Source organism: Varroa destructor, unplaced genomic scaffold, assembly GCF_002443255.2.
Source record: "Varroa destructor unplaced genomic scaffold, Vdes_3.0 BEIS01000005.1, whole genome shotgun sequence".
Lineage (NCBI taxonomy): Eukaryota > Metazoa > Arthropoda > Arachnida > Mesostigmata > Varroidae > Varroa > Varroa destructor.
Genome location: NW_019211458.1, coordinates 39,353,275 through 39,379,646, shown reverse-complemented (window position 1 = coordinate 39,379,646; position 26,372 = coordinate 39,353,275). Strand labels below are relative to the sequence as shown.

General features: G+C 41.7%; 1 protein-coding gene and 1 long non-coding RNA gene across 4 annotated transcripts in view; both read left to right on the top strand.

Annotated features, from left to right (window-relative positions):
• The window catches only part of LOC111250837 (uncharacterized), a 182,166-nt gene that overhangs the window by 142,244 nt on the left and 13,550 nt on the right, over positions 1-26,372 (top strand). The window lies entirely within an intron of this gene.
• On the top strand, positions 1,641-12,338 carry LOC111250834 (uncharacterized). 2 transcript variants are annotated; one of them, XR_002673534.2, is made up of 6 exons: positions 1,641-2,400; positions 5,129-5,386; positions 8,162-8,265; positions 9,024-9,241; positions 11,172-11,418; positions 12,082-12,338. It is a non-coding gene; the product is annotated as an uncharacterized LOC111250834 (long non-coding RNA). The 2 variants fall into 2 exon arrangements; XR_015328227.1 differs by having other exon boundaries at positions 5,129-5,415.

The window sequence follows — 26,372 nt, the reverse complement described above, 5'->3', positions numbered from 1 at the left end:
GCTCCTTATTGCTATTATTTCTGCCGCCTGTTTGAAAGCAATCTAGCGTCGTGTGGTACAGGGCCATCGACTGGAGCAAGAGGAACTGTTCTGCGCGGTGGCACGATCCTTGCATTTACGTACACCGCAAAAACACACAATAGTATCCTCCAACGAGAACAAGCATCATATCATGAGTTGCTACCTATTCCTCTTCGTTCATCTCGATATTTCAAAATACATCGTTTCAGTCACCCCCAACCCCTTAAGAAGTTGGCGACCGAGTAGATGTTCCAAGCAAAACAAGCGTCATTAGCAAGAAAATTGCTCACATTGGCCATATTTTTTTCCCGCTTGAACCGGATGTATAGGTATTGCGAAACAAAACCAACGATGATGCCGTATAAGGGCAACAAGTGTATACAGGGCATAAGGTCAGGACATGAAATGTCAGGATGCTTGAAAATAGTGCGGAGCAAAACCTGCTACACGAAAAATGAAGAAGCAGCAGGGAATAACTAAATTCGACATCTTACAGGTAGGAAATGCAACATGAAAGATGAAGGTAGAGCACTAACCAGAAGCTGTCAACATGGACTAGGTCATCGCGGAGAGAAACATTGAGGAAAAAAATAAAAACGAGTAAAACAATTTTAATATTTTTTCACTAGAGTGCAAAAATTCCCGCTACGATATTATCGCGGTGCAAATTTCAAGGTGGTAAATTAAAATACCTCGCTTCGGCATTACCGCTAGCGACTTTTGTGGATGCAATTGATGGAGGCAAGTGATCAAAAATAGAGTATAAGCCGAGTGTATGGCTGAGACCTGCATTCGTAAGATTCAGTTGTAGGTAGCATTCACTCCCTAATGTATTCATCAGTAGGAATTTTTTCCTGCGGCAATACTCTACGATGGACCGTCCTACCCTGCTACTTAGACTCTAAGTACTAAACCTATCTCAAAGCGAATTCTTTAATTAGTAAGCGCTATTTAATATGTGGTGGTCAACGGGTCCAGTCGAAGTTTTAGTGGTTGTCCAGGTAGATCTGTGTAACAGAAAGGTCGGTTGTTATATAGATATGAATAGCAACAATGAACAATATACGAGGAAATATGTGGCTTTTCTGTCCAATGTAAACTTATACCTTTAGCTCAGTCAGCGATGGAAGATTAGAAGCTTATCGATAGGACACAACGTGGAAGGCCATGGATCGCTTATGGCTAAAGTGCGAACTGAATACGATGGGGTGGAATTATCTTAGTGCTAATCCGAATTTGAAATCACTCAGCTGTTAAAAGTGAGTTATAATGATCAATTACTAGCCATCATTATTGACGCTAAAGGCTAATCTTCTTTGTTAGTTCATCTATTTTTGTTGTTTTATAATAAATAATAATAATAAAAATTTCTCATAGCAGTAGAATCGTGTTTCTACTACTATTTGTGTGTTTATATTAGTCGTATAAAGTACACGAGCTGTCGTAACTCTCTTTCGTTTTCGAAGGGTATTATTTGTGCGTCTTAGCTTGTTATAACTGCGTGCGTATCGCATTATCTGTAAGAGATCTTTTCACCCGGATTCGAAAGCGGCATAGCGAAGAGTAATCAGCTTGCATTGAAAGTCTTTTGCAATTTCATTATCTTTAGGTGTACGACAATATGCGAAGTTGTTTCCTAACGTTGGCCGCACGATATCTCATCATGACATTTGCCCTCACGTCTACTAAACCTTAGATACCTTAGCCATAGGTAATCTACACTGAGAAAGATTTTTCGACTACCCGAGTGTTCGAACTCGAGGTGTCAGAACTCAAGCGCAAAGGTGCAACTGCGTTCGACGAGAAGATTTGAGTAGGTATGTTGATGCTGGTGGGCTACCGTCGTCTTTTGTAATATAAGCAAAAAAATACGTCGTTACTACAAGACAAGCGATAGTTGCCTGGCGCTACATATCAAACGTTATGTGACTCGTATTAACAGTAACCAGTGATGCTGTCTCGGTAAGTTATACCAAACGTCTCGGTTAAGTGATACCAAACTCTAGAGAGGTAAAGCGTACTGTTCGTTTGTAAACTTCATTGTACTTTGTCCGCTATATCCAGGTATAATAAAATCGGCAACAATTTGGCGCTAACCGGGGTTGTTTTTAATTATGTTATTCGTACAATTTAAGCATCATGTTCCCCTTATTTATCAGATAATGAAGTTGCAACACTATCGTTAAACTGCGGGCCTATCCTGAGGGTATATGGAGCGTATCTGTCGAACGCCCATACTGTGTCTGTACTGCCATGCACCTATAATACGTTGTATAGTGAAAATCCACCCTTCCTTGGCAATAGTCTAGAAGCAGTTTTTCGAACCTCTCACGCTGCAGTGCTTAGACATGCTTTACTGCGTTACTGAACGATACCAAGGTACGATACACTGCCTTTTAACTACTTCGAAATTTCATATCGGCACACGCTCTGTTTCAATAATGCTGTCATTCTATATTCTGTACAAGTTGTACATTTAGAACGCTATATTCATTACAACTATGAGCTCAAGGAGTCGAACCAGTGTCGTAGACATTTTGGTAGGTTGTTTCAAGCCGTTATTTTCCTTATGAAAGCATGGTTCTAACCCATGGAATGAGTCAATGCCTGCCCTGGCGGGATTACGAAATGCTAAAGCAGTTGGGTTCTGCCTTCTACAGTATCATGTCGAAACAACAGGGGGATAATATCGAATCGATTTTGATTGCCACCTCGATTGTTTGAGCTATATGCACGTTGCTACATATCATTTGCTTTTTACTGTATACACGAATACTTAACACAACTGACAAGCTGTGCATGGCAGCGTATCCCATCGTCGCAGAAATATCGACAACGCTTCAACATGTTTACGTGCCAGATGCCGATGTTGTTTTCGCTGAGTGATTGCCGCCACGGTGACAGCGCAGGTAGCGAAACGTCCTGAAGACATCGTACGCCTGCCCACCCATTCAGCGTGAAGCAGCTTCGCTAAGCTCCCCTTTGCTTACCAACTAGCAACGACCTTTTCGCCTACAAATCGGTTCATAGCATCATCCATAGGTTGAGCCCACGCATTGTAGGCTCTACTCCGTTTCTTCAGTGTTCCCTATAGCCTTCGTCAATCATCGGGCCCAAAACACTCTGCACACAGGGGCCCTTCAGCTCCAGATGAGTCGGCCGGAACTCTGAGTGGGAGTCGAGTGCTCGACGGAAGTACTCGTCAAGTGTTTTTGTTCTGGATGAATGTTGATGCGTTTGCGTTCGCCTAGACAGTCTCGCCGTTTACGACGTGTGTGTCTATATGCACTTCCTGCTATAGTATCGTCGGGGGTAATTTTTTGCGGTGATTCGCTTATCGTACTAGACACTAGTGTAGAACGGGTACAGAGACAGCTTTACGAAGCAAAGGTCGTTATCAGGAGATAATGATAGAAATTGAACCACGCTGGATGGAATCTGGCAAAGTGTTAGCCAATAGACTAAAGACGAAAATGTTTTTTGCTGCTATATTAGTCTTGCCGAATAATAGATTGAGTTGTTCGGTATGAAACGGGACAAGGTAACTTTTTTTTACAAGGATAACTCCTTTTTAATCGAAGTGTATGCACCGTTATGATTTATGACCTTTGCAATATAAATGACAATTTATTTATTCCACTGCCGTATAGGTCAGGGGTCTATGAAGTATCGCGAAAGGTGATTTCGATATCAGATTTATAGTTGAGTGAAGTTTCTGCTATGGAATTGTCTAGAGTTTGAAGAACTTTGTATAATCAATGGGTAACTATAACAAAAATCCTCTAATAGTAACTAGTCGTGCATTTTTGCCATCGTAATTTTTGTCGTTTGAGATCGAGCGTTATCGCTCGTCAGAAGTGGTTTACCTCGATTCACTAAGTTTGTTTTCTCAACGCTGAGTTTCTTGTTTATTTCTTTTAATTATTTATAGTCGTAATTGAATAATTAGGATTCTGAAAGCTGTGGTAAACATTACCAATGTTAGACTAGTAAACAGACATCATAAACTTATGTAGCTGCACATTTGCTTCAGGCTGAGGTCCCGTCGGTTCACTTGTAACCAACCAGTAATGTGACCGCCTCCGACGGCCTTAGAGAATAAATTTCTCATCACGAGTCACAGTTTGCCGCAAGAATGAGTCACTGCAGCGTGTGAACGAAGAGAATTAAGCGTCTTTACGTCTGTTTTCGATCCTGGCTTAAATGACGCTGCATGAATTTGTCTGATTTTTTTATCCCATTAATTGGATCGAGCCGAACGAGTACGGTGTTTTTACAGGCACGAAACCTAAGTGCTATACTAACAGCCCCGTAGTTTCAAACGGGCTGGCTTTCGTTGCAGTTCATAACTCTTCGTTTCTGACCTTCGCAGGAGATATTCCACGAGACCCATTATCAAGTTCAAAATTCGTTTCTTGGGATTTTTTGAAATAACGGCTCGCGGCATTTGCATTAGTAAAGTCTCCATAGATTACGAGCTTGATATGGTGAGCTGCCCCTGCCACTGAAGTTCCGAGATAAAAGTCTGCTGCAAAAACCCATATTCGTAAACCACTCGAATTGTCTTATTTTCCGTGATCTTTTACAACTTGCCTACCAAAAACCCGACTGGCAGTATTCGAATGAACGATTCCAGATTTCAAAGGGTACAAGTGTGTTTCGAACATAATAAAAATGTTTTTAAATATCTCGCCATTATAACACAGCATTATCTTGAAATTGTCTTACAATTCATACTAAACGACCCAATAAAAATATACGTAATTTTGTTCGTTTGTTCCGAACCCATAGTTGGAATAAGTGCATATTAAACCCAAGTAGGCGCCGAGTACAGAACAGATGTGATATGCATGGCCTATTTACGCATGAAATGGTCAGGGATTTTAATTTTATGGCATTTTTAATTTTTCATAGAAACAAAACATCATCACTAATAAATAAATAAACATTTTTGATATCGCAGATTATTAATGCGTTGTTAATACGCTGTACCGCAGTGCAATGTTTTGAGACGTATTGTGCTACAATAAACACAATACGTCTCCAAGTTCATAGGTTCTATCGAACGGCCCGCCTCTAAACAATGGAAGCTTTCGAACACTTTCAGAGTGACAGAACTCTTTTAAATATGCCCCCTCTGTCCTGCTACTTCCGTCACGCTGCCTGCGTCGTCGGCCTCACTTTCGCGCATCACTTCCGCTTCAGCAAGCGTCATTCCCACAATCTACTTTTCCTCATCGAACTGTGCTAATCGCATGGGCTCAGGTCATGTCCGGCCTTTTTTTGCGGAACCCATAGACGCGAAAGAGCGTCGTCCGCTCTAGGGTGAGAACGTCGCTATTCACATAATAGCATTTAGACAACGGTAAATACTTACTCGAACGTCTTACAAAAGTAAGTCATCTTTATTGCTTTTTTTTTTTTATTGCTATTTCACGGTTTAAACGAATATTCGATATCTAGAGAACAATATGGCTTAACGACTGTATGCGCACATCCTCCCTGTTCCTTAATAATATTATACAGAAAATACCATCTTTACTTTGCTATTATCATTATTCAACTTGCTTTAGTTTGAAACCTGTTCGTGAACTTTTCCGGACGGATCTAGTAGGCCTCTTTTTCAAGGTAAGAATGTGGTTGTGGTTGAAGGAAAATAGGATTAAGTAAATTCAGAAAACGAGATAACTCTGTTCGATCCTGTCGAAAGGGAGCTTTTTGTCAATGATACAACCATTGGACCTCTGCTTACATCTACGACTCCCTTGTAAACCTGTCCATAGGACACACACAGGTGGAAACGTACTTTCGGCAGACATGTATGTAGATTCTAACGAACGAATATGTAATCTGTACGATTTAATTATACAATAGCTTAAATATTCAATTCTTCTATAGTGGCTTCTATAATAGATCATAACTAGCACACTTGCGTCCTACTGTATGCATAGGGTCCTATCGGACCATATATAATATCTGTTTAGAGTGTGGGCAGTAATTGTTGACATTCACTACGCTCTGTTTTGCTAGATACCGGCGAAAACAGTGCCAAAGCTCAATTCAGGAAGAGCAGTGACCATGTAAATCAAGGAATACTTATTGAATTATTCTGTGGTGAATCGTGTAACGTGCAAACAATCGTAAATGCACGAAGAGTCCGTGTTCCTCCTGCTCAGTAAACAATCGATATTATGCCCTATTGTAAAACATGCTTTGCCCTTTAAAATGTACAAAGCAAACACAACTGACTGTAATTTTGGTTAAGTCTGTCACTTTAGGGCAATTAGGTTAGGTAGCTAGATTGCCGTTCGACTCTTCCCATGATAGATTAGTTTTTATAGCAATTTATTAAAATAAGGTACTTGAATAAATAGATACTGCCGATTACAGCCCGTTTCACAATTAAGTAACATCTAATCAAGTCCACTTCAGCTAGCCTTACGATAGGACTGTAATTATTATTAAATAGCGTCGAGAAAAGTAGCGGTTTTTGTCTCAAAAGTAAAGAGCTGCCGCTTTCAGAATAAGATATGTCTAGAATGTAGCAGAACGCGGTACTTTTTTGGAATCAGTAGTCCCACCACTTCGACTCCTTCTTTGTTGTTTGAATTTTGAATTGCTATAAAAACTCAGCCGGGTCTAGAAAGCTGGTCGAGTTCACCTCTGCAAGAGGCCCGAATAGTCATTTATCTCCTGTCTACGTTGTCAAAGCTAGCAAAAAGCTGACTTTGTTCCCGGGTTTTACCCTTGCTAGCAGTTTCTCCTGGGGCTCATCTGCCGATTGTTTTTCTCAAAACCCACCGACTTTTCGATCTGTTAAGAACTCAATCAAAGCGAAAGCGGGACGAGCTTGGAAGGCAGCTCACAGAAATATTCGCTTGAGAACGTATAAGGGTCGAACACTGTCTTTTTTCGGATGGTTTATTCACACCTCTATTCGATCTGTCGACGTCCAAATCTTTCAGATCAGACTGGAGTTATGCAATAAGACATCGCGATACCAAGAGGTCCCTTAATCGAACGTGTCGGAATGTGTTAAAGCCGCTTATGTGAAATACATTCAGCTATACCAGTTCTATATTCTTAAATCACTATCTAGATTCTACAGAGATGACTTTGCGGTCATGGTATCCGCTGTGGTATCTCAGATCCTAGGAACAGTTTTAGGTTGGGCAGCTTTATACCCTGGTAACGGAAGATTTTCTACTGCCAGTAAATGGTGCGATTCTCTAATACAACCTATATCTTCTGCACAGCACAGACTCAAAGAGAATTTATTGAAAATAGTTTACGAAGCTCCTGTTAGACCAGTAAGGTATTAAGGAACGAAGGAATCTTACCCAACCTAACAATTTGTAAACAATCATAAATATGATGGATCCGTGATCACAAGTACTGTCATTGTTCATTCTTGTTTCAGCCGAAAATTGCCGTAGGACTGCTTTCACTTGGATACTACCCCCACATACTAGATATAGTTGTAGAGGCTCAAGGCTCGATAGACTTAAGCAGGCGCATTTACTATTTGTGTAAGATTCTTATGGTACACAGCTAAATATGGCAAAAATAGGCCGAAAACTCGGTCGGCTTGGTCATACGCTCAGCTCGGCCTTGTATCGTTTATCTGATACGTGTAGCGTATCACAAGACGAGGCGACCACTAGAGACTAATGTCATTCTAGTTTATGTTGCACTAGCTAGTTGAATATTCAATTGAAACATACGAAGGTACGGTACATGTGGTGCGCAAGCGAAAGAGTGTCAAAGACAATTATCATGTTATCTTTGATTAGATAAAGCTGACAAAATTCAAATGTTTGAATATGGGTCCAAGTATAGGGAAAGGGTCACGAAAACGTTCTGATTGAGCACAATATGAAATTGATTTGTCCTTAAATGTTCTAATAAGAGATATATGGAACAGCGACCCTATAATCATAAACAAAAAGTTACTATACGATGCGCGCAAACCAACTATCTGGAAACCAGTACTGAATACGATGTACTTGGATAATTTGTGATATCTAGATACGTAGCATAGAGTCGCTTGCGTTTTACCGTAGCCAAGATCTTCAGACGAGTGACGTATCTGAACTTAGTTGCATTTACAGTAAGTTTCTTCTTACCATTTCTTTAACAGTTCGTCGTCGACATGTTTTCCTAAGTTACCAAACTGTAGTGCAACGCGTTGAGACATTCACGCTATTCGACGACAAGGTACAGTTCTTAAAGTTTATCGTCAAAGTAAGTTATTCGCATCTTAAAAGTAAAATATTAACTTCAATTAGGTTTCTTTAAGCAAACACTACCAGTTGTCCTGAGCTGTATAGGTTTATTAAGCTCGCTGAGTTTGGCGAATTTTGACGTTGCAGTTCGCGTCTTAGCAACACGTACTGAAATTTGCTTGAACCGTTTTTAATTCCGCAGCAAAAAACGATCTAGATATATTATTGATTTACTTAGCTCAAACGTGAAGACAGTTCACCAACGTAAGGATTGTACTAGTCCAGTGATGAATCTGTATGCGAGAAACCTTGAAGATGGTTTTTAAATATTGGCTCATATCTATACATTCTTCATTGGTGCCTGCGACAGTATTGTACCTTATTTTTTGCCGAAACTGCCAATAGAAGCGATCAAAAAGTCGACCAGAATGTAGTCTTCTAGAGTCTTTTTTCACAGAAACCACATCTTCTGAGTAACTTTACAAGTGTTTACGTGGCAAATTCTGCTTATTAGTTGGACGAATTGTAGTCGGCAGCCCTACAACATATATTACTGGAAAAAAAATTTAACGTAGGCCCTTTTTGAAAAAGAACACTTAGCAATGAACTTAGCTTTAATGTTTCAATCTGTTTAATCTTGGCAAACAATTCGTTCAATAGCAAATTTAAGTTAAAGAAAAATAACCCGGGTAGCGGCTCTCACTTTAAATTTTATACGAATATATAGAATGTTACATACGCTGGATGACTAGGCTTTGATCGAAGTTCATATTCCAGTCTTTTTCTCCCAACCTCGACACGGTCCCGTTGAACCCCACCCCGAGGCACGTGTCAGCCAATTGACCAGCAAGGACTTATAAAGAAGAATAAGAAAAGCGGCATAAAACTTTGGTGGGCACAACAGGCGACAAATGCGACCCATCTGCGCATAGGCGGGACAGTGAAGGAAAATATTCTCGCAAGCGTCGTTTTTTCCATGGAAATTTTATCTGGCAGTACGTTCCTTTAGATTCTTTTATTCGTAGACATATTTTTTGCGATTCAACATAAAGCTATAAGGTATGCCGATGTGGGCATGTTGGAGAAAAGTCAGGTTACGAACCTTCAGTTGGTGTAAGATCTGTTACATGGGTATTTTTCTCATCATGAAAAAAACCTCCAGCGTTGTTGTAATTTTTTCTACTAGTATTAATTGGATTATTATTATTATTACTACCTGAACTTGATTCCACAAAGTTATCACTAAAACTGTTCAGAGCGCAAATAATCTCAAGAGGAACATACTTTGCATAGAATAGTTAAGAAATTCTAATTGTTCTCACACCTCCCATCGGAAAATTGGGTCGTTGTACAATGATTGGTATTTTAGATCACTCCATTTTGCCACTAAGCAATTCCGTCTGCTTTAAGAGGCCCGCCCACATTGCCTTTATAAAGAATGTATAATTATAATTCTGCACGCATTTGACGACAACGGGAAGTTTGCTATCCTTATTTGTTTGGCGAGGATGAGTTGTGTGTTGCGAGGCAGGTTATCCAGAGGCAGGTTAGACTGTATTGAACTAAATTATACTTATTATTATACTTATTATTATTATGTATATACATATATAATGTATATACAGACCGTATAGCGCACACTCCTTCAAAAAAGATAGATGCCCTTAGTTCGATCGCCTTCGTATCGAAATACGGTGCCCCTCACGCGTCCTTTTCTCGCTCGCCGTGCCCTCAAGCGACTGCCGAGTAAATAAATTATCACTTTTATTGGCACTCTTAGCTGCGTCGATTTTGACGCTGCTGCAGAAGCCCACACCGCAGGTAGCCATCTGCCTTAGTACCGCCAGTATGCTGCTGCCGTTCCACCTAGGAGTTGGATCGACCTTTTACATTTAGGGTGGTCGTAGTGGCGGCGGCGGCGGCAGTTTCCTAACTTCCTATTAAGTTTTTCGTTGGGCTGCATTTAGCTTTTTCGTCGTCGCCATGATCGTCCTCAACCATACGTTCTACATAGAGCTCGTATCATAGAGGGAAGCGAAATAAAATGTAATAAACAAAACTTATTTTTATGTGATAGAAAGCGATAAAAAATGGCATCAGTAATGATATTAAATTATTTTACTGCCACTTTAATAATTAGGAGGCAATAAACGTTTACCAGATAAGAATCGTGTTCATAAAAGCGTTCCGTCGATTTTACACAGCCTGTTCTGAATTTGCGTTCTATAACAGCAGGAAGAGTGCTTTATATGCGATAGCTGTACCAGACCAATTTACTGGTCTACAAGTATGCTGATCTCATTTTTTATAAGTGCTTTTCAATAAGTTCACTTATTTGATTTGTCGTTTATCGATCTTCGCGTCTCTTTTTCTTTTCGTCCTCACCTAACTTAAACTACCAGTCAACTTAAAAAACCATACTGGATCAGTCAGCTCTCATCGACATTATCTCGCTATAGTTCTACGGTTCTACGGAGCCAACTAAATAGCAAGAACAGGACAATCGTCCTGCTAATGCTCGATTCACGAGTGGTCCGTACTTGCGTTCATCATCGATCCATGCACGACTCAATACTAAAAAAACAGTTTTGAAAAAATCATAGACGGGCGACGTGATCTTAACGTACGCGACGCTGCAGACAGCAGTTGCTGTAGCGACAGACTGGTGCTTGTCTTATGGTCTCGAACGGCAATTGTTGGGCAGAAAAACCGGAATGAGGGCTTTCGGAAATGGCAGGTGAGGGTGATATCTATCTCTAGGACGAGAAGTTAGAAAATGCAAGCTAAAATCGCGAAAAACAAGTTAAACGGCCAGCACTGAACTAGAGCGACTAGAAGGCCGGGAAGCAGCATGGGCTGGATTTAAATAGAGCTAGTTGCTACAATGAATCATTATTAATTATTTTACGGTCATCTGTCGTTCAGCGTCGAGCAGAAGTACGCGGCGATGCGACGCGCACCGTCGTGCCGTTCCTTCAGTGCGGACGGCCAGCATTGACAGCGAACTTATGATAGCGATCATCGCGTCTGACGCATGTAACCACAACGGCGATCGACATCCAGGCACGACAGTGAGATTACTCGTTCTCTGATGTTACGTGTGAACGTTAACATACAATATCAATATCGTAAATAATGCAGCGGCTCATGCAGGTCGAATCGTGCCTATAAAGTAAGTTAGCATATGTGACTATACCGAAATTATTAGATGGGTTCGATTTTGTATTGTAAATGTGTCTAGCTGAATCAAAGAAAAAACATAAAATGGCGGTCTAATAAATTAAACCAGTTTAGGTCATCACAAGACTGCCGAAGTTTTGGCGCCAACAAACGCGTTTAGCACGGTAATAGCTCGAGTAAATCGTTCTTCTAGGTACTTTTCGAAACCCATCGGCGTGTCGACTAATCCCTATCCTGAGTAAATCGTGCCAGATGTCTGTGGTAGCATTTTGGTGAAAACCGTGACTGCCTTTTATTTGTGTTCAACCTAAAATTTCTTTCTGATCTTTGTGTAGTTACTGGACGGTCATACTAGAAATGCTGCAGCGTATTAGAACGCAGTGAGAAGTTGAGCCGTTTACGCTCTGTCGGACTATCCGACTAGATCCGACGAATTATATACACCTACAATGATACACTTGATAATATCGATAATTTAATCGCCATACACACATACACTAAAAACATCACACCAAAGTATATTCAGCATTTTTGACAAACAATGGCTGTTCAGTAGATGCGTCAGATCAATATTTATTGACAATGATAGAAAACTTAATAGTCAATAACGCAAAACAAACAGGAGTGGTCAAATAAACCTGTTTTTGACTTTCAGCCTACCTCGTTACATTCGCCTATGCTGCAGCGAAAATTGCCGACCTGGTTTACCTAATCCGTCTTCTAACATAGTAAAAAAACAAAATAAATAGTACGAGAGCTCATATTAACTTCGAAATCACGTCTTTAACACTAGAAGAATATTGACGGGTCATTTTTGCAGTGTCTTGGATATCGTACAAATGATCAAAGAATATAATCACGAGGCTGCTATTGTTTATAGAACAGGTATATAAACAAGAAACTCAGTTTCGGCTCACCTTGCACTTGACTTTTTTTTTTGTCTTCGTGATCGAATTTTCATGCAGTTCGTTTCAATTAACTTAATTTTAACCAACAATTAAGTGGATCAAAGTTAATTTAACGCAAGATCATAGCTGCGTTGCGTTTCTAATAAGCTAGTATATGTGGCTACAGTTAGGTTGAGGCTGAGCAATGTAAAACTTTTAGGTCTGTCTATTGCCCCGCCTCCTTTTATCTTCATCGCGTGCCCCCCATCCCCCGTAATCATGCATCGTCCATATATTGTTAGCAATGTGGACGCTATCACCATGCACGAGACTAGTGCGCTGTGTGCTGACAGCCGATATGGCCGGCCAACAACCAGCATATTGGTCCTGGTGTACAATATGGCGTGCGGCGTGTGCACGACGCATCACGCATGTTTGGCTAGCTAGTCAGCTAAATATAGCTGAACCACATTGGCCGATTTTCGCGCATCTTCTGGCATCTTCAGGTAGTAGTAGTTGTTGTTGTTGTTGTTGTTATTATTGTAGTAGCAGTAGCAGCAGCAGCAGCAGCAAGCTCTGACCAAAGCAGGTATGCGCGATGCTCATATAAACAATATGCGATTGCGTTTGTTACCCCCAATTCCTTTGCTAGCGCTTAACAGGCTCTAGTCTATTCGCTCATCGTTCTGGAATCTTCGTCTAGCCCTTTGCCTAGCGCTGGATAGTCCTAGCATGACAGCTGGGTCTATCCGGCAGCAGTTCCCGGTCTGGTATTATAAGCAACAGCGGCACAACCAGCATATGGCCTCCGGTTCTCTTTCCCGCGCACGTTTTGCCTTCTATTGGGCCGCCCGCTATTCTGCTGTTCATTTTACAGGTGCGGAGAGCTTCTTGATAAAACTATGATGCCAATAACGCAAACTACCCAAACTACAACATATGTTTTACTACGGGTCGTGGCTATGAACCAACGCATCCAGCTGAGCTGATGCGCCCTTGACAGCTGCCTGCAAGAGGGAAATATCAGCCGGGCCTAGGTAGCGAAGCCACTATACACGCAACAAAAAGTTTGCCTACTGGGCAACATATATCACTCATTAGGGAAACGTTTATCAACTTGAGCGTTCACAACCGCATTAAACAAATACAAACAATCTACGAGATGGCATCCATAGGCAGGAATCCAGCCAACCGTTTTCTCAGCGGACCAATTTGTTTACTGGACCTAAAATATTGGAACATCTTAAAGATATCACTTTAATAAACAGACAAAGACGTACGTATCGATGAGTAGTGAAAAAAAAGTTTTCTGGCATCGAATCGAAATAGTTAATACAAGTTGAAGCTCGTTTTGAGATCAGCATCTGTGTACTGCTTATTATCCTAAACCAAATTGAATATGTCGAAAAAACTCATATTATACGAAAACGTAAGGTACTATCAACCGTATAACAATGACGAGCCAAACAGGGTCTAGCTAGCTATTGGATGCTAGGAAATCCAAAGGAATCATCCACATTCATCACATCCTACTGTAATAGCAATCAAACAGTCAATTGCAACTGATTGATGATCAACCAAATGATCAGCAAAATGGCCACTTTTGGAGTGGCGAGCTGGCGGTGAATAGTTCCGATATTCCGCTATCAGCTCAACCGTATACAGCCCCAACTCGGTAATCAGCCTCTAAGGACGTCAAGGTCCGCCTAATAACAATTTCGAAAATGCTGTCTGCTAGTGCATTGGACGGCAGCCCCTTCAAAGAGCTTCGCAACAAAAGGCCATCGGGTGGCAGCACATTTTAATTGCGCTTCTTTTTCCCCAGCCGTATGCAATTCCACAAACGTGGTCGTAAAATATTACTTTGGTTAGCCTTCATCCTAACTGATGAATGCACACATTTGTATTAAATGGCTGTTTTGTAACGGCACCCTCAGCAATATGGTCGCAATTGTTGTAAAGGGCTGTTCCGGTCAAGGTTCAATAGACATTAGATGACGACGTAGTAGTGTTTGATAACCTAAGTGCCATCGCCTGCAGGAAACGTTCGTTATGCCGAATATGAGAGCGACGAGTGAAAAGGACCTCACACTTCTTTAGGGCATAATTTTGCTAAATGATAAAGTCGTTAGATGTTGAAAGCTCTCCGTGCTTGAACAGACCGAGAGTCTTCGAACCTTAGAAAGTAAGACGCGGGTCTTGTCTATCGCGAAACGCACAGGGTAAAAGCCAACCTGATCATATATATCAACAACGGGCTGTATACGTCTAATTGCTGGTTTTCGTCGATAACTTCCAGATCATCTAAGTGACGTATAGGACATGCACAAAGCGAATCTCTTATGCTTTGCACTCACCAGTCTTTATGTATGTAGTCTGCGATGGGGGTTCAACTTTTGGTGTTCCCTTTACGAAAACCTCATTTAAATAGGACACTGGCCCTTTTGACTAGCCACAATCCGTTATTTAGTGCTATATACGATTCGTACTCACCAGAACACGCTCGGTAGCATTTAGAATGGGCATCCGTTATGCCAAACTGATAAGCTACATAGGACGGCCTCAAAAGAGGAAGATCAATACACTTACAAGGTTTTTTTGTTTTGCTGGCAGAATGCAGATGTTAGTTGGCTAGTTTCTAGAAAGCGGAGCTATATGCTAAACAAACAAGGGTTGAAAATTGAGTATAAATGAAGACAGCCTAAATGAAGTACGTGCGTACTTTATATGATGGATAGTTGATATTCAGTCGACTTCAGAGAAGCGATTTATCTAGCGTTCCTCTTTGTGTGAGCATCGTCCTTCCGGTTTGGCGCAGACATTCAAGCTACCTTCCAGTGCGCACGACGTCTTGACAAAGCGGAGTACGAGTCAGTGGTTTCAGAGTTTAGTGTAGCCTTTTTACTTTAATGATTGCGTCCAACTCATGAGGTTAAATCGTTAAGCCAATCAGAATTGAGTTCCCCTTCGGGACGCAAATAACATCAATCGAATCTCAACACACTGGTAGTATGTCAGACAACTTGGACGCCCGCAGAAAGTGATTAACAGAATACGGTGTTGTCCATAACGTACTGACTGAACTTCTTCGAACAGCAATGACATTATGGCCACACTGAGAGAAGCGACTTCAGATTGAAGTACTTGAGCGTAGGTATCGAGATATGTTTCTAAGTCACCTGTAATCCTCGATCCGTAATTATACCAATATACTATTTATCAGCAATAAATATACTATAGATAAAAAAGAGGCCTAGCTTAGCTACATAAATACATGACCAAAGTTCTTATATATATAATAATGCACTGTGTCTTTATCAGTTCGATGCCAATGCAATATTAAGCCGTCAATCAATGTACGTATTAGAGAAAGGTTTGCCACACCTTTTTACATAGTTTCATTACATTATCGCAAAACCTACCTACCTACCTACCTACCAACAGCGTACAGCATCAGGAAAAAATTTGTACATAGGAAGTAGGATATATTAAACACTCATATTCTTACTAGCTATGCCGACTTTAGTTCTAACGCATTATGTATTTACAGTTAATTATATACTGACGATCTTTCGCAAACACAAAGCTCATAACGACATACGGTTGTGTGTTTTTATCGGCTTTGAATCTAACGCTAGAAGAACAACGGAAGGGTAATTTAGGGATTATGCAGCGGTTCTTTTCCCATGAAAATTGATTCTCGAGACCCAATTTTGTTGGGCTATGCCCGTATCGTTGTTGCACGTCTTCCTGCTCAGTTCGTACATCTACACATCGATCTGGTTTATCTGCTATGCAATTTCGTCCATTCCGTTCAAATGGACAAAACGAGCCCGTACATTCGCGTGCGCTAATATAATGACTCCATTGATTCTACTTCGTTGGCAATATTTGACTTTAGCAGAAAGCGCATGGTTTGAGTGCTGGTACTAGTCATAGGTACACGCGGTGCTAGCTCAACGATTCTGCGACCAGTCGCCGACTCAATGATGTATTTATATTTGTTTATGTTGGTTGGCGAATGAAGTCGTTTAGTCTTTCTTATGGGCTGGCCAGCGACTGCTATCGACCCGACGCCGACCAGCGTATAATAACAACCATGTTCAGGACATAATCGAGTTCTTGGCTGATCGCTACCTTTTGCGTATTCACTTTCGTTATTGTGAGTAGGACGTAGTATGTTAGGACGCAATTGACTACGTTTAACAGGCATTTTTGAGCCGTTCTTTCTGCATCAACTACGACGTATTAGTGAATATTGAGTGCCATGCCAGCCGCTGCGGCTCAGAAAGTCTCAGCAACTTGGGTAGATGCTAGCACTGCTAGCCATACGACAAGGTAGCGAGGAACGCCTCCAGGATGCACTCAATAGGTAGACGGACGGCAGCCTAGAAACAGAAAAAGGTCATTTAGAACTCACCGTTACATGCTACCTACAGAAGAGGGAAGCAGCGCTTCCTCAGGTACCGAAAGTAGCACAAGACTTTCCTGTTTAACGACTGCAATGTTGGAAGATGACCATTTATATGGATGTCTGTAAAACACAAACTGCACACAGGCAAAGGTATCGAATCAATTCATGACATGGCATCCACACGCTTTGTACGTCGTTGTATATATGTATAGAGAAAGAGGGGTAAAGCGTACAGATCTACGGGCAGAAACATGCAAATAATAAAAATTTCAGGTAGAGCGAAGGCCGAGCGGTAGACGCGTCGAAGGTAGTTGAGACGCTCGCGGTGGCTCTGAATGACCTTGAAGACGTCCGCGTAAATGAAACTGTACTCATAAAGGAACCCAAAGCGAAGTGAAGCGGGAAAATACGTAGGGGCCGAATGAAGGAAGACCTGTGTGATTTTCACGGTCTTTGTATATTGCCGCCCATAATGCCTCTCTGTGTGATTGCTACGTTGTTATGTATCGATTGGGTCAAATACTACTACTTTAACTAAAAATGTTTGTTCTGGGCTGTCGACGATGAAGCCCGTCCGTATGGAGAACTGCAGCGATAGAACAATAAGCTGCACACAGCCGTTATTGGGCTATTTCTTCGACGCCGACCGTATGAACTTACCGCAATACTGCCGCCGGTGAGTTAACGGTAGTAAAATCTGACAATCTTAATATATAAATCCCGTTTGCGCGCATCCAACACATAGCGAACATATCAGCCACTTGACATCTAGTCAATGAGTGTATTTCGAGTTGAGTTGCCACTGTATATTTAGCAATATTTAGAGAAACGCAGAGAAAAACAGCCGATAAAGCAAACGAGCGATGGTTTTAGAAATCGCGAACGACCGGATAAATAAGGTAGATGGCGGTGGCAATAAGAGCAAGGTTATAAACGTGCATGTATTCTCAGAAACAGACGCGCGCAAACGTCGAATAGATGTCCGAATCTGTATACTATACGATTGAAAATGACGCGAATACAAGCCTCTTTAAGCGCAGAAATGTGCCCTGGGCCGTTTACATCCCATTCCAACCGCCAGGCAGTTGTAGGGAGGGCTTTTGAGAAGTTCTTAAGTAAGTTCGCATGTTTTTAAAAAACTATTTTGCACCCATCCTCTGCTAGCACGGATTGACTATAATCGTTGGCATCATAGGCACCTCCAAGAAACGGCGATGGTGCGTCAAAACACATGTGCACGCTCTAGAATACAGCATGTGCCATGCGCATATGTACATCTTGTATTCTATGTAACCAAGCAAATGGCCCTTAACTTGGTGGTACACGCGTGTCCTCGCATTTTAAGATGATCATATGTTATTTTTGTTAAGTTGATGCTTTACGAGGAGATTTTATTTGAAGAACTGATACGTTTGTAGCATTGAAGGGAATCAACTGAAGATTTGATCTACTTCGTTATGATACTTCTTCTGTCGTATAGTTGCATGGATAAAGCGGCCCGGATTGGTTGAGGGCATCCAGACATCAAAAACATAACGCCAGAAATCTTGTTTATATCAACCTACGAATTCTGAAGTGTTTGCAATCGATTAAAGGAATAATGGCGATAGCAGTTCTACATCCATTTGTTATTATTATGTCTACTAGGTAGAAAATAAAATTATAAACGGCGCAATATCTTTCATGTCATCGTTAGCGATAAATCCGTACGTGTGACCAGTCGGCGAGCACTTCATATTTATCGTTTTATCTCACAGGTTCAATCGTTATGTTACGTAAGGCGCGCTTCCCTCAAGAGTCTATAACAAATGTACATGTTTAATTCAGCAGCCTGCTGGTATGACATTATGATCAATAATAGATCAGGCGATTTGCTTCAACTTGATGTCATCATTCTTATTGAAGTTTTACACACATGTTTTTCACGTTATAGTCAGAATATTGATTATTGTTACTATTACTATTATTTATATGGAAACCTATATTGTTGATGTCGCCGCTCGAGTGGCGAAAGCGTACGGCACATGTGTGGCCTCCTTTGCCTTTGAACCCTCCACAACGATTCCCAATGTTATCTAAAACCGGTACAGATCTGCTCGGCCTTAATCCAAGCACTAAACTTGAACCCATTGCGATTGCTCACCACCCTGTTGCATGAATTCTGTCATCCCTTTGTACCTATCCTTGTAATTTGAATGCGGTTTTCTCGTCGTACCCCTCCGACCTATTCACCTCAGTAACCTCACTCGGGCAGTTCACTTGCCTGGATTCAGCTATGTATGCTATTTAGTCATTCTGCGATTCTATGAAAAATGTCCTACAAGCTCTTGCTGCTGCTAAGCTGCCGCTACGCTATCGTTATCCTGTGTTTGCCTATTACGGCTGATTCGTGAGCTCAAGATGAAAGTAAACCTATCCAAATGTCATTTAAACATTCGGCCATTCGAAAACTACGCTATACGCCGTGGTGGAAAACCAATTTTTTTTTCTGCAAATTCTATTTTATGTCTCCTGCGTTGCTCTCGAAAAACTAGGCAGCTTCCTTTACATTTAGACGTGCGCTGAGTTATTGTTTAGTTTTTCTATGAGGAAATTTTCGAAATTAATATTTCAACTAATATATATATATATATATATATATATTAATACATTTAGTACAACTAAATCATGTTTAACTTCCAGCATAAATTGAGCTTTTAAATTATCGCCATCCCCAACCTTAGCTATGATAATACCACCAATGTTGTTTCTAAGACCTCGAAGGGAAACGGGCTATGTTCCAGATTGATGTATAATGATGTGAGTAAACTTGAATATTGGCTGATTTAGGCCAAACGCAGAGGAATCGTTAGGACAAGCTACATTTCATACAGCATAATTGATTTTGCTGAGTTCCGCGGCTTCGCAACGTATGAAATGCATAAACGGACTGTGAGATTAGTTATCTGCTGAACGCTGTCAGCACGTGCTGCTTAAGGTTGGTAAGGTCACCTTGACCTACCCTATGTCGTTCTGCCAATTAAATAAATAGTACTTAATAACTGCTGTAATGCGAGGGTATACAGATTGTCTGGTATCTGTTTAACGTCCATCGATGGTTCGATTATTGTTGAAGAAAAAGACGACCTCCACCGAATAAATCCTGTCAGTCTCGGAAAGCCTGACAACGTTTGGCGGATGTCGCAACCGTGTCACTTCCTTTACCAACGAAAAGGTTTCCTATGTAACAATACCTAGCACTACCAGATCTACTGGACACTGAAAAAAAAAGGTAATACTTTCAGTTCACTGATCAACGGTGGTCACCTGCCATCACATACGATTTGCCAGCCGAAATAGAACAGATTATTCAAGAGTCAAAGCGACTGCGACTAAGATTCTATTTCACTGTCTATATTATTATTTATGCGGTATTGAACGACTGATTATATAGATACATTTCTGCATTAAGACGTACAGTGTAACTTTGATCAAATTTTCATCTATATCAGGCTCAAAAAGTCTACAAAATCCTATCTTAATATGCCTATCTTGAATGTCCCGGATATTGGCTTAAATCACGATATTTCACTGTATATTCTTCAGCACAGCCTCGATTGAATCTAAGTCGTATGGTTACGTACAGGCTGTCCTTTACTGTCATCCTCCCTACCCCATTATTGCTACACTTATTTTTACAGAGAACTGATATTTTGAAACACAGAAGTGATATACAAATTGCGCTTGTTCCGTGCAAATACAGGTTTTGGCCGTTGTTTTAAGATCGCTCCTAACGGCATGAGCCTTTATAGTCCTTCAATATATGCCTTGTGCGTATACGCTTTTGAACATGAAGCATATATCGTGGGATCTGTAAAACACAAATACCGTTTATGCTGCGATAAAATTATCCAGTTAATTCGAATCCTGAACGGTATCGCAGTACATGATCTGAAGGTCTAGCTTTTCAGAATAAAAAGTCTTACAGAAAAGCTTATTTAGCTTTTATGGCAGCGAGCTGGTTTCTGTGCACAAGGCGTGACGGCGTTTTGACCAATTCTGATTTATAACACAGTATGTTGTTACACATATACTGGACTTTAGAGAGCAGCGATTTTCTTTGTAGATTTCCAGCTGCTTATACCGGGGCATCTGCTGCTTGTCTTGTAAATCTACCCCAAAAATAGAATGTCGGCAGTGATGAGACAGTGAGATTCAGTTATGAAATATTTCGTGCCAGTATAATTTGGGTTAACGGCCCTTCTTTTTCTCAATAGCCTACATAAAGCATTCCTCAGAAAATAAGGATAAATCAATGCTCAATCAGCGAACCAATCTGTGTTATCTGTGGCTGATTTCACGTCTTGTTGTTGCCTGATTGTCTATTCCTGGACAAAAATGTCGCCTGTGTCTGTCTGTTAGCGGAACATTTTACACGGCGACCTTTGGACGATGACCGTCAGCGGACCGTCTAGCTGCACCTCACCGTGATAGAAAAACATCCATCAGATTGCCACGGAAAAAAGTAATGCAATTTCTTCTTCCTGATGAGACGACGGGACTGCGGGCCTAATACTTACTCCATTGTTACCTACGGCCTAAAACTTTACTAGTTATATAGAACTTCCTTAATCAGTCAGTCGGTCAGTCAATAGCTCGTATATTTTCTTAAGAAGAGGAAGAACTGTTAGCACCCCAAATACAGAGTGAACATGCCCGTCTGTGCTGCCATGGCCACCGTTTATCGTTGTTCTCTACCACGACAACAATGGCTACAAAAGCAGAGGTAAGCCACGAACCTCTATTGAGAGACTGTATTAGTGGGGTGTGAGTTTTTTCATGGATCTCCTTCACTCATCCCTTTATGCCTAGGTTCTTTTGTCTTTGTCTACAGCCTATCATAGAACTACTTGATACCTAATGTATTGTAGTACTTTCGTTTGTTAGTCTTTATATTACTTATGCACGTATTTTCTGTATCCAGTTTAAAAACATTTAGAGAAAATCACACATGAACGTATAATGCTTTCACAAGCAACGTGCAGCTCGTCCGGGCTGGCAACCCGTTCAATTTATTCCCATCTGTAACATTGGGTGCCACTTTCTGGGTAGACAAGCAGCCGCGGTGTCGACTCTACGACGGTTACAACCTGAAGGTTGAAACCATCGAACGACGGTGGTAATTTCACTTGATCTCTTTGCGTTGTTGCTGCTACAGTCCGAGATGTTTTTTCCCTCGCGCTGCTTTAAATATTCGTAGGCTATATGGTGTTGTCTGACAAACTCTTGCCCACGGCTGTAGCACTAGTCGTTATCGCAGCAGTTGATAGAACGTGACATATCATTCATTAGTTCGAAGCGTTAAAAACAGGAATCACAGATCTCATGAAGACAACGTTACGAAGAAAGCGGTTGAATTGGTCGGCATTCGCAAACAACACAAACTCCCATAGATGCGGATAGGTAGTGGAGGTATGAGAGTGAATAAAGTAAGGCAACAGACGAGGTCCAAATACAAGAATAGCGCGAATTTAACGCTAGGAACAGACAGGGATTAGATATGGAAAAACAAAGTTCGCAGAGCGATCGCAGCGAACGAGTGGAAGAACTTGCTCATCTTCTGCTGCCGTGGCGAGTTTTCAATCGGGCAATCGCGTTAGTACCTCTTGCAGCCGCTTCTACTGTGCGAAGCAAAGCGTTTTCCGTAACATAGAGACGAAAATGGACACGGTCGACGAAACTGCATCTGTCCATAACACGAATAGAGAACTGTTGATCTGAGAACTTGTCATTATCATTGAGGTCGGAGACCTCATCGGCATTCACAATGAGAACCACATTAATAACACCGATCATGAAAACATCAAAAGAAAACTTCACGCAGTGACAGAACGAACGGTACTAGCCAATTTATATTTTACTACTATAACACAGAAAAAACGGATTGTAATGTCGAGTTATTTATTACGATGTTCGGATGCTGGATGTGCCCTATTCTATTTAAGCTATTAATTGCCGTCTGTCGACCTATGCTAAGCAAAGATCGCTCCCAGCAGGGAAAACGGCTTTGAACATGTCTGGTTTCCATCTAAACTAAAAGACAGAAAAAAATCTTCCAAGGTATAACACGTAAAGTATTGCCATTTCTTTCAACTATTCTTTTCGACGATGTGCGTCAAATTAGAGCAAAAAATGCTATCTTTTGGATAAGTGAAACGATCTTGAAAGTTAATGACCCGAAATTGGGACCATGAAAACGTTTCGAGACTTTCTCTTAACGCTAATACACATAGTTCCCTAAATTTGTACTCTTTAACAATTTGGTAGTAAGCGGACTTCTGCTTCAGCTCGCGCAAAAGGTTCACTAATACCGTTTCAGAAAAAAAAAATTATTACAAGTTCGCACGTTTACATAGGTTCTTAAACACGGTCAATAAGGATTCCATATACCTCGAGCGCGGATGTGCAGTTATATAGTCAATGAAACTTTTTCCAAGTTTCGTCCACCCATAAGGAAACTGCAAACACACATATACTAGGTACCGGACAAATGCGCTCAAATACTGTATAGGATAAGTTTAATTGATCAATAAGCTACTTACTTACCGCGTGTTTTGCGCTAGTCCTGTTATTGTCGCATGGTTAGCTTTCATTGCAATCTGACGTTTTGTTTACTGTCTCTTGCGCGCGAAACGTTGCTGACTTTGCGATCGTTCTTGTTAGTTGTAATAAGGTTACGTTCGTCGTTGGCGTTTCTGTAATGACGTTAGCGACTTTTGTCTTTGTCGTTGCCACAAACGTTGTACGTTGCTGGGTGTCGTTTCTGTTTTTGTTCCCGTCGATGCCGCCGCCGCCGCCGCCGCCGCCGCCGCCGACGCTGTCACTATTTGTTCCAACTAGCGTTATTCCTGAATGATATCGCCACTCTTTTCGGCTTGTCCTTGTTTGGGGTAATCCTGAGGTCTGCTTGATCCTCATCTACATGAAATGGAAGAGAGTGGGCCTCGCTCGCTGTTTCTCTGTTTCCTTCTTTATGCTTCTATATGATAGTTTCTGTTTTTATTTTCTTTCTTGCCTCTAACTAGCTCGCAGGGTACGAACTTTATGAAATTTACTTTAATGTACTTTTTAGCTGGATAGAAGAAAATAGCACTAGTACATAGAATGCGAGCAAGTGTTGTAGTTACACTAGTGCTGTAGTTCTAGTATAAGTAACTTCTAACTTTCTCACTTACTTGAATGCCTTGGTGCCTTTTCGAACTATATTTCTGTGCAACTCCTTAGCTCACTCTCACGTACTTCCTGTTTGTTTCCGACGTCCCTGTTCTTGTTTGCTTTCTAACAAATACAAGTAACACTATGTACTTTTTAAGGTTCGTAGTCCCCTGGAGTCGGAGGCAGTTCGGGGTGCGACGTCTTACGGCAAAGTTATTTCACCTTGGCGCCATTGTAACAATAGCTGCAGTAGAAGTAGTAATAAGCAAGCATTGACGGCAGTGAATTTAAATAACAAATGAACTGATTATTCTATTTAAACTATTTTTTGTCGTCGAGTTTCTCGTCTGTTTTCTGTGGCTCCGCGAAAAGTTCTTGTAAATCTTTTAGCCGCGACTTGATATCATCGCTGGGCTTGTTCGTTCGTCTCTCACATTGTATTCCTTTGATGGCACTGGCCAACTATAACGAATAAGTAAGGTAACCGTATCACCGCGCAGTTATTGTCATTGAAGTCGTTATTATTTATGGATAATTTGTTGTTTCCTGTTTCTTCTGCGTTTCTTTGTTCTTAAGCTCGTCGTTGCTGAAGAAAAATTACAGAAGTGGTTGTAGCACTACGAAGAACTACCTCAACACTGAAAATTTTATATATCTGGCGAAATCACGAGCTGCGAATAAATATATGCGGTCATATGGAGTTTGTCGTTGTTCGCACTTTAGTCCCGAGAGGCGCGCTTAGGCCCCTACGTGTTGTAGGACAGCCTAAGCCCTCGACAGCAAGGTGAGCTCACTCAAGCCCGATAGGCCAAGCTCGACTGATGGCCCGGCCCGCGCCTCGAATCTCACGGGGAGAAACAGGGAGAAACGAAACACCGGACTAGAGCAGAGGCACTACGGAACGGCGCTCTGTCTGCTCCGGAGGCTGCTCGCCGGCCGGCCGGACGGACGTGCGCATGCGCAAAGGATGTATTCCGACAGTAGTTGGCAACCAGCCGACAGTCAACGGGCAGCGACAAGCAAAGCTTCCCTCCCTCCCTCCCGACCTGCTAGCTTGCCTGCAGGCCGACGTTTCAAGCAGTGCTTCAACCTATTCCCGTTGTGCGCACAATGGCGCACACCGCCGGTATTGATGAACAGAGTACAAGACAGATCAGAACAGATCTCATCTTGGCTTTATGCAGTGGCAAACGAACAAAACTGGAATAAAAGTTAGCAACTTCCTGCATTGCACGGGTTCATGATATCGCAGAAGCAAAAGGCCGTGGAACAAGCGCTACATCAATTCCGCGCCGGCACAAACCAACAACAGCGGCAGCAGCAGCACCCTTACTACCAACTCAAAGTGCTGATACTACCGTGGCTGCTACGACGATGCCAACAACGCGTCCGTGCATTACAACAAAAAATAGGGGGTGAAGGGTGGAACGTGATGACGTCAGAGGGAGGAGAAAGAAAAGATCTTGGCAGACACTTTCTCCTTCTCTTCCCTTCTGACAAGAAGTTTTCCAGCATGCGCACAACGGTTCACTTGCGATCGACTACCGACTACATCTTTCCCTATAACATGACAACTGGAAATATGTTCCGATTAATGGAAACGCGAAGCGGTAGCAGGGAACGCATGTTGGACCATCATTGTCCCTGCTGTCATCATCGTCGCCATGGTCGTCGCCACTGAACGAACATTAGTTCAATCAGAAGAATCACAGCGTGGCGGTTGCAGCAGTCCTTTTCTGCAGCGACATCTTTTGCTTATGTCGCATCGTTGCCAGGTCCTCTGTGTGCGTGCCCGTTACCTCGGTCGTTTCATCGTAGAAAACGAGCATACTCAGGCATAGTTACATGGCGAATAATAATATATGCATGAAAACGAGGACGTGAAGTACGCTTCCCGCTTACCCAACCAGATAGCTAAAGTAGATGAGTACGACGATGCTTACACAGACACACGACTACATAGGCCGATGAACCAAAACAGGTAGGCGGGAGCGCAGATGAGTCGCGCGTGGGTGGAGATTTCGAGAGAAAGAAGGTGGAAACAATCTACATTTCTACCTCCTGCAGCTGCACTCTGCAGTGCAACCCACGGGTCTACCCCCTGTCCGGCCCGTATCGGGGTACCCGTACAACTGGCACGACCACTGGGAACAAAGCAAACGAAAATTGTATATATATATATATATATATATATATATATATATAGAGGCTGCCATAAAAAAAAAAGTGAAGCTGAGCATAGTTTGTTTGTAAACATTTAGCCATCGCCGAAAAATCAACGAGCCAGGAAAGAGGACGACTGTTACGGTTGTCTCTGTCGCGAAGCCTCCGGCTACTGTTGTCACTGTCCACATTATTTAGTTACTGACTTGAACTCGAAGATGCGAACTTAAACGACATTATTTTCTTAGAAGTCTCACGTCTTATTTTTCATCAGATCCTCTATGTTTT